General features: G+C 43.8%; 1 protein-coding gene across 1 annotated transcript in view; it reads left to right on the top strand.

The window, feature by feature from the left end:
* Positions 1–4,835: 4,835 nt before the first annotated feature.
* Positions 4,836–6,342, top strand: part of STK31 (serine/threonine kinase 31) — a 33,280-nt gene continuing 31,773 nt past the window's right edge. The window contains exon 1 of the mRNA XM_072412512.1: positions 4,836–4,923. The gene's annotated coding sequence lies outside the window, so the exon portion shown is untranslated. The remainder of the gene's footprint in view (positions 4,924–6,342) is intronic.

The following is a 6,342-nucleotide window of genomic DNA, read 5'->3' as shown; positions in this document are numbered from 1 at the left end:
ACAACATATAACTTTTCATGCCAAATCGTGCCCTCTTTGAGGCAATGTACTGCACCCAGCTGAGCCTCCCCTTAGCCATTAGACTTTCGTCAATGCTGACATCTCTTTCTGGCACATATTCTGGTTGGAAATTTTATAGAATCATTTGAGACACTTCCCAAATTTTCTTGAGTTTTGGTGCAGGATGGGCAGTTTCATCAAATTCTTCATTGTTTGCAAAGTGCAGGTACTTCATGATGAGGGAAAAGCGGTATTCTGGCATGACTGTGCCAAAGAATGTAGTGGTAATCATTTTATTCTTGGACCAGTACCACTTCTGCATGGGTTTGCCCTCAACTCTGTGCAGGATCACCAAGCCCATAAACGGCCAAATGTCATCCTTGGTCACAGGTTCCCACTTTCTGCTTCTTGCAAACATCAGGTGTGGAGCACCTTGTTGTTATCCAGCGTACCTGCATAAAACAAAATAAAGGTATTTTATGTATGTTCTTTTATAGTGTGAAGGTTGCAAGTAATATGTTAGCAAACACAGAGCAACATAGATGTTGGCATAAAAAAAATTTAAAAAGTTAGCAAACAGAGCAGCATACATGTTGGCATAAAATTTTTTTTAAAAGTTAGCAAACAGAGCAGCACAAATGTTTGCGTAATTTTTTTTTTTAAAGTTAGCAAACACAAAGCAGCATACATGTTTGTATAAACAAAAAATTACCAAAAATTTTCAAAAAGTTAGCAAACACATTAGCGGCTTACCTGTTTGTCTCTGCAACAATTTTTTCGATAACTTCATCTGTCAAAACAACTTCAGGTATGCCAGGGGGTCGTTGCATTCAGCCTCAATTTTCATCCCAGGTGCGCCGGTGAATGGAAATCTTAGTGGTGCTGCCTGGTCTGCATCAAGGTCCATGGAGCACCATGTGTGCACAGCACTGACCTCAGGTTCAGAATCGTCGCTCAGTTCACTTTCGCTGTCTGATGACAAACTTCCCGGTGAATCACTATTGCTCGATTCCACAAGGAACTCCAAATCGCTTTTAAATTCCTCCAAAACAGCGCTTGCTTTTAAATTTCCTGCCCCCAGAATCCATCACTCCACCGCATCACCCAGAAGATGTCACAGATCTTGCCGGGTGATGCAATGGGAATGTCCTCGCCCTGCTCACTCCCCTAGATCCACCAACGAAGCTGCTCGCATCACCCGGAGGCTGCGAGCGTCACATTCTCCGGATGATGCAAGCAGCTATAGTAAATTACTCGGTAATCTGCTTTTAAACTTCCTGGCCACAGCCCCTGGCGGACCGGCCACACAGCAGGATCGTCCGATCGCCACTGTAGCGTGGGGCAGAGGTAAGGGGCTCCCAAAGTTACCTCGAGTGTGACTCGGGGTTACCGCTTTTTGCTAGTTTTTTCCACCCCGAGTCACACTCTAGAGCAGAGGTCAGCAAACTTTTTGGCCACTAGGCCATTTCAGGGGTAGGCAGGAGCACACAAGGCCGGATTCTCTCTTGAGTCCCGCCCTAATGGCCTCGCCCCCACCACGAACGTCCCTGAAGGGAAATCCCTTACCTCCGCAATCCATACGGGGGAGAAGGAATGTTCCCTATTTACCCCAGCGGCAGAAGTGTTAACGCCGGCCATGGTAAATAGAGTAGGGAGCCACAACATGGAGGCTCAAGAGCTGCAAGCGGCTCCTGCTCCAGTAGTTTATTCTGGCCCCACCGCGGGTTGCCGGCTGGGAGTAGGCCGGATCTGCCTGGCCCACTACCGACTAGGCCATATCTGGCCTAAAGGCCGGAGTTTGCTGACCTCTGTTCTAGTCCTCAGAACAATAGTTAGCAATACTTTAGTGACATCACAAAATCTTACATATAAAACTAGCAGTCTGAGATAGCAGTGCCTTAGATCAGTGGTCGCCAACCTTTTCAGACCGACGGACCACTACATTTTCCGTCTCTGGACCACGCATGCTTCCCCTTTAGTGATGTCATAATGCCAGAACCCTCCCATTGCAGTTCTGAGCCTGGGATGGGAGAGTGGACAGGTTGTGTCCAGTGATACAACCCTCCCACTTTCCCGAGCCTGCGATCTGTATGGGGGACACGGTCCAGGGCTCTGGCTAGTGCTTCCCCCCCCCAGTGGGGTCCTTCTGACCACGCTGCCTTGGATGATTCCATATTACAGCTATTGGGCTACAGAGCAGAAGTGCTAAGACACAATCACATGTTCTGTTATTTTTTAGTAAACAAGTCAAATTTTCAGGGTACAGTTATCCATTTCTCTGCTTTTGTAAAAAAAAAATAACTCTGCCAGGTATGAAAATGTTTATCATTTGGATGTCATGTTAACACAGGTGAACAGAAATGGTTTGTGTAAATTGTTAGTGTAACATTTAAAGAGGAACTAAACTAAAAAAAGCAAATAAAAAAAAAAAAACACCTTCAATACCGCAGGGCAGTCCTATTGCGCCGGGGGTGTCCAGCACCAACCCAGAGCCAGCGCTCCGGGCGCCACCATCTTCTCCTCTTTTTATGGGTTCTTCATCTTACATCACCCGACCCAAGCAGGAGATCGGTTGATGTAGGATGGAAAAAAAATTCTCACGCATTCGCAGTGTGATCGGCAAAATTTTCTCTTTCCGCAAAAAGGCTGTTACTGCGCATACCTAAGCATCTCCGGCATGCGCAGAAGGAGCGCCCAAGAGCCTTTCGGGATGCCTGACGTAGGTATCCCGGGGGGCTTTGCGCTCCCATTCATTCTCGACCGCCTAGGCGATCGAGAATTACGGGGCGGTGCTGCACCCCCTTATTTTTTGCCTAAAAAAAGGGTGTTGCACAAAAGAAAAATGTGATTGATTGCAGTGACTGATTCTACACTAAACAATATTTGGTGAACATTACATTTTTTATAAACAGAAATGTGTTTGTAAAATATATTTAGAGAAAGAGTAATTTTTATTGCTGTGCCCCTCCATGGAGGGGTTAACCCCTTAATTTGTTCACCATTTAGATAGAAGGTAAGAGAAAATCTTAAATTTGAGACAATTTCCTTGACAGGATATGAAAGAAAATAACTTTAGTACATATAGAAAAAAACCTTGTGGGGTGTTAACCCCCATCTATAACTAAAACAAAATGTTTTGCCTATATGTGTACTACATACATGGTGAGGATCTATAATGCTATGAAAAACAAACTCCATGGGCTTCAATTTATAAAACACAGGATCACACATTCTCTCAAACATTCCCTTGTGGGAATATTCCAGGTCCACATATTTCAATGGCTTTAATGGATACCCATCAGTGAATGTTTGAGGGAATGTCAGATTCCTTATTTTTTTATATAGTGCCCCATGAGGGTCATTAGGACTGGATATCATTCTGTGTGTTCAAATGACAGACAATTATTCTGTAGTTGTTTTTCAGGACTGAGTGCAATGGAATAAAACATTATTTTGGTACGATGTTTCCATTTACAGAATCCAGCCACCTTACATAAAGCTAAAATAAGCATTGTTATTTTACATTTGAACACATTTACCTATTAATAAAAAGTACCCAGTTTGCATATAAAGAGCACTCTGGCAACTCTGTATCAAGGGAACAGAATTCATATTGAAGTTTGTAATTTTAGTGTTTTCATTAGTTGCCTGGAGTTACTCTTCAACATGAAAAAAAGTCAGCATGTCTCTACCTAATTAATAAAATCTGGGTTCACTTTTGGAATGTAATTTGCAAGTTTGGGTAAGTCTCATACATTATGACTAATAGGTTTTCTAGTATGTTTATGTATAATACGTTTCTAGTATGTTTAAAGCCAAGGTCACACAGATGGTAGCATGCCATAGCCATGTTCATTCAAAAATAAATGTTCAAAGGTAGTATTAATGTCATGCTATGCATTCATCATCTGCCACTGGTGTGTAGGATTGCTACCTGGCCAGTAAAAACTGAACCTGTTGCCTGTGATAATATTTAGAAAGAACAATATTAGGGTTTTTTTTTTCCAGAAAAAGTGGTGAGCTCAGTTCTGCATAGTGCCTGGCCCTTGTGTAGAGCTGAGCTCTGGATAGAATCCAGTCACCCTTGCATTGAGATTCACTCCTTACCCATCACAGCAAGGCTTAAGTGGAGCTCAATGTTAAAATAAAAAATGACCCTTTAATAAAATTCATCTTTCATAAAAATTACTTCTAGATTTGGCTTTTGCTGTCATTATGTTTTGTAATGGAATTATATTTCACCTCTATATGCAAGCAAACAAAGTATAGGAAAACCCTATGCAATCTGGTGTGATTCCAGATAATATCCCTTACACCCCATTCCTTTTTTATTGGTAAATATGACCCCATATTCTGGTATATGAGAAGTGTCACATTCTGAGCACATGGAGTCTCCATGCAGGCCCTTGGGGTCAATACTATGAGTGCCTATTACATATTAATCCCCTGGATTGGAGTTTTCCAAGCTGCATATAAAAGAGATGGGGTCACTGCTGCACAGAACTACTTTCATGTATAGCAGGGAACTCCAGCCCAAAGTTTTATATAAGGGTTCCCTGCTTATGCCATGCCTCTCATTACTCTCACTTTACACTACAGTAATGGGGTCACTTGACATATGAAGAGTATGTATTGAGTCATGTCTGCAGAATGAGAGCAATCATTGGGGGATTTATTCATCACGCATGGACACTTCCTGCATGTATGGAAACATGCACATGGAATTCAAATATCGCCATCTAGTGGTGGTTCAGTCTAACAACATCCTCCAGGAGCGGAAACTTGGCACGCGGGGGCGGAGTCAGCGCGCGCCGTACATTTTGTTTCCTTGTCCTCTCGCGAGACTTCCCTGAGGAGATCTCTGACTGAGGGGCGGCGGTGGGAGTGCGGGAAAGTGACTTGGGCTGTGACCGGACAGTGAATGTAAGTCGGGCTGTGTAAGCCGTCAGGTCCGATGTGCTGCTGATGTATCTTCCGGGGAGAGTCGGGTTTGGTCCCTTCTAACTTGTTAGCAGAGCTTGCATCACTTCTTATGGTCTCTACGTTACTTTTATTTTTGTTGTTGGGGGTCTGAAGGAACATAGAGACCTCCATTGCTTTATGTCTGCCTATCTGGGTGTATTTATTAATACCATGGCTGTACATTCAGTGTGGTCAGCTCACAGCCAGGCCTATAGAATACTCCGCAGGTTAGAGATGGCTGCCAATGTATTTCTCAGATTATACATTTGTTTTAAAGCTGCACCAAACCCCCAAATGTACACACTCCCATGGTGGTGGTGACATCTTCACCTTAGGTTAGGGGTTCTCAGCCATCTTTCACTAGGCCTGGATGATAACACTGCAGCATATGTGGACGTGTGTTCAGTCATTCCATAGGTATGGAGAGAATCTGCGCATGTGCAGCACAATGTACACAGGCTGGGAAGGGAATTTTATTGCAGCAGAGACTTAGCATGTTGTACTGCAATACAGAGCAGCCTGCTTGCCAGCTTATCTGCCAGAAAGTAGGGGAATAGAATGAATAAAACACCTTGCCTTCACTTGTTGCATCACTGTCCTGCTGGTTGGATTCCTGTGGAATATGGAGCTAATCTCATGAGAAGAGCATTTTGTGAGATTGCAGCTGCTCTTCAGTAATCTTTCCAGAAGGACAGTAATGTCGTCTTCACCTACACACCATACAGGGAAGATTGTGGTAAGGTAAGTGTAACTTTTCAGCTGTATTGTTTTCCTCTACTAAGGATATCAAATTTGAAGAGGGGGCTCAAAGTGTAAGCTGAGCTTTTGTGTCAGGATCACTTTAATATCAAGCCAGTCCCCCCCCCTACACAATCTGGGGCTTTATCATCCTTTCCTGCTGACAATGATTTAAACCGGAAATAAACCCAAAACAATAAAATCACATTTAGCTTCAATCCCGGAGATCAGTCTTTGTTGGTAGGTTTCTTCCATTGGATCACGCATTGTCCGGGTATCAGTCTTCATCCCGGCACACAGGGAATGCCAGGCGCCACCATCTTCTCCTTTCTTCTTCCGTGGTGTTCTTCCTGCGTCACGTAATCTCGCACTGTGCAGGGGTGAGATTGGGTAGACAAAGATTGAGAAAAAACTAGCCGATCTCACTGCACATGCGTGAGATCTGCAATTTTTTCCCTATTGATGAAAGGGCTCCTTTTGCGCATACCCAGAATGCTCGGGCATGCACAGAAGGAGCAGCCAAGAGCCTCTCGGGATACGTGACGTAGTTATCCCAGGAGGCGCTGCACTCCCATTCATTATTGATCGCCTAGGCAATCAAGAATAAAGGCGGCTGTGCTGTACTTTTTTTTTTTTTTTTTT

Source organism: Pyxicephalus adspersus, chromosome 5 (genome assembly GCF_032062135.1).
Source record: "Pyxicephalus adspersus chromosome 5, UCB_Pads_2.0, whole genome shotgun sequence".
Classification (NCBI taxonomy): Eukaryota; Metazoa; Chordata; class Amphibia; order Anura; family Pyxicephalidae; genus Pyxicephalus; species Pyxicephalus adspersus.
Note: the sequence above shows the minus strand (reverse complement) of the source record. Positions and strands in the feature narration are given on the sequence as shown.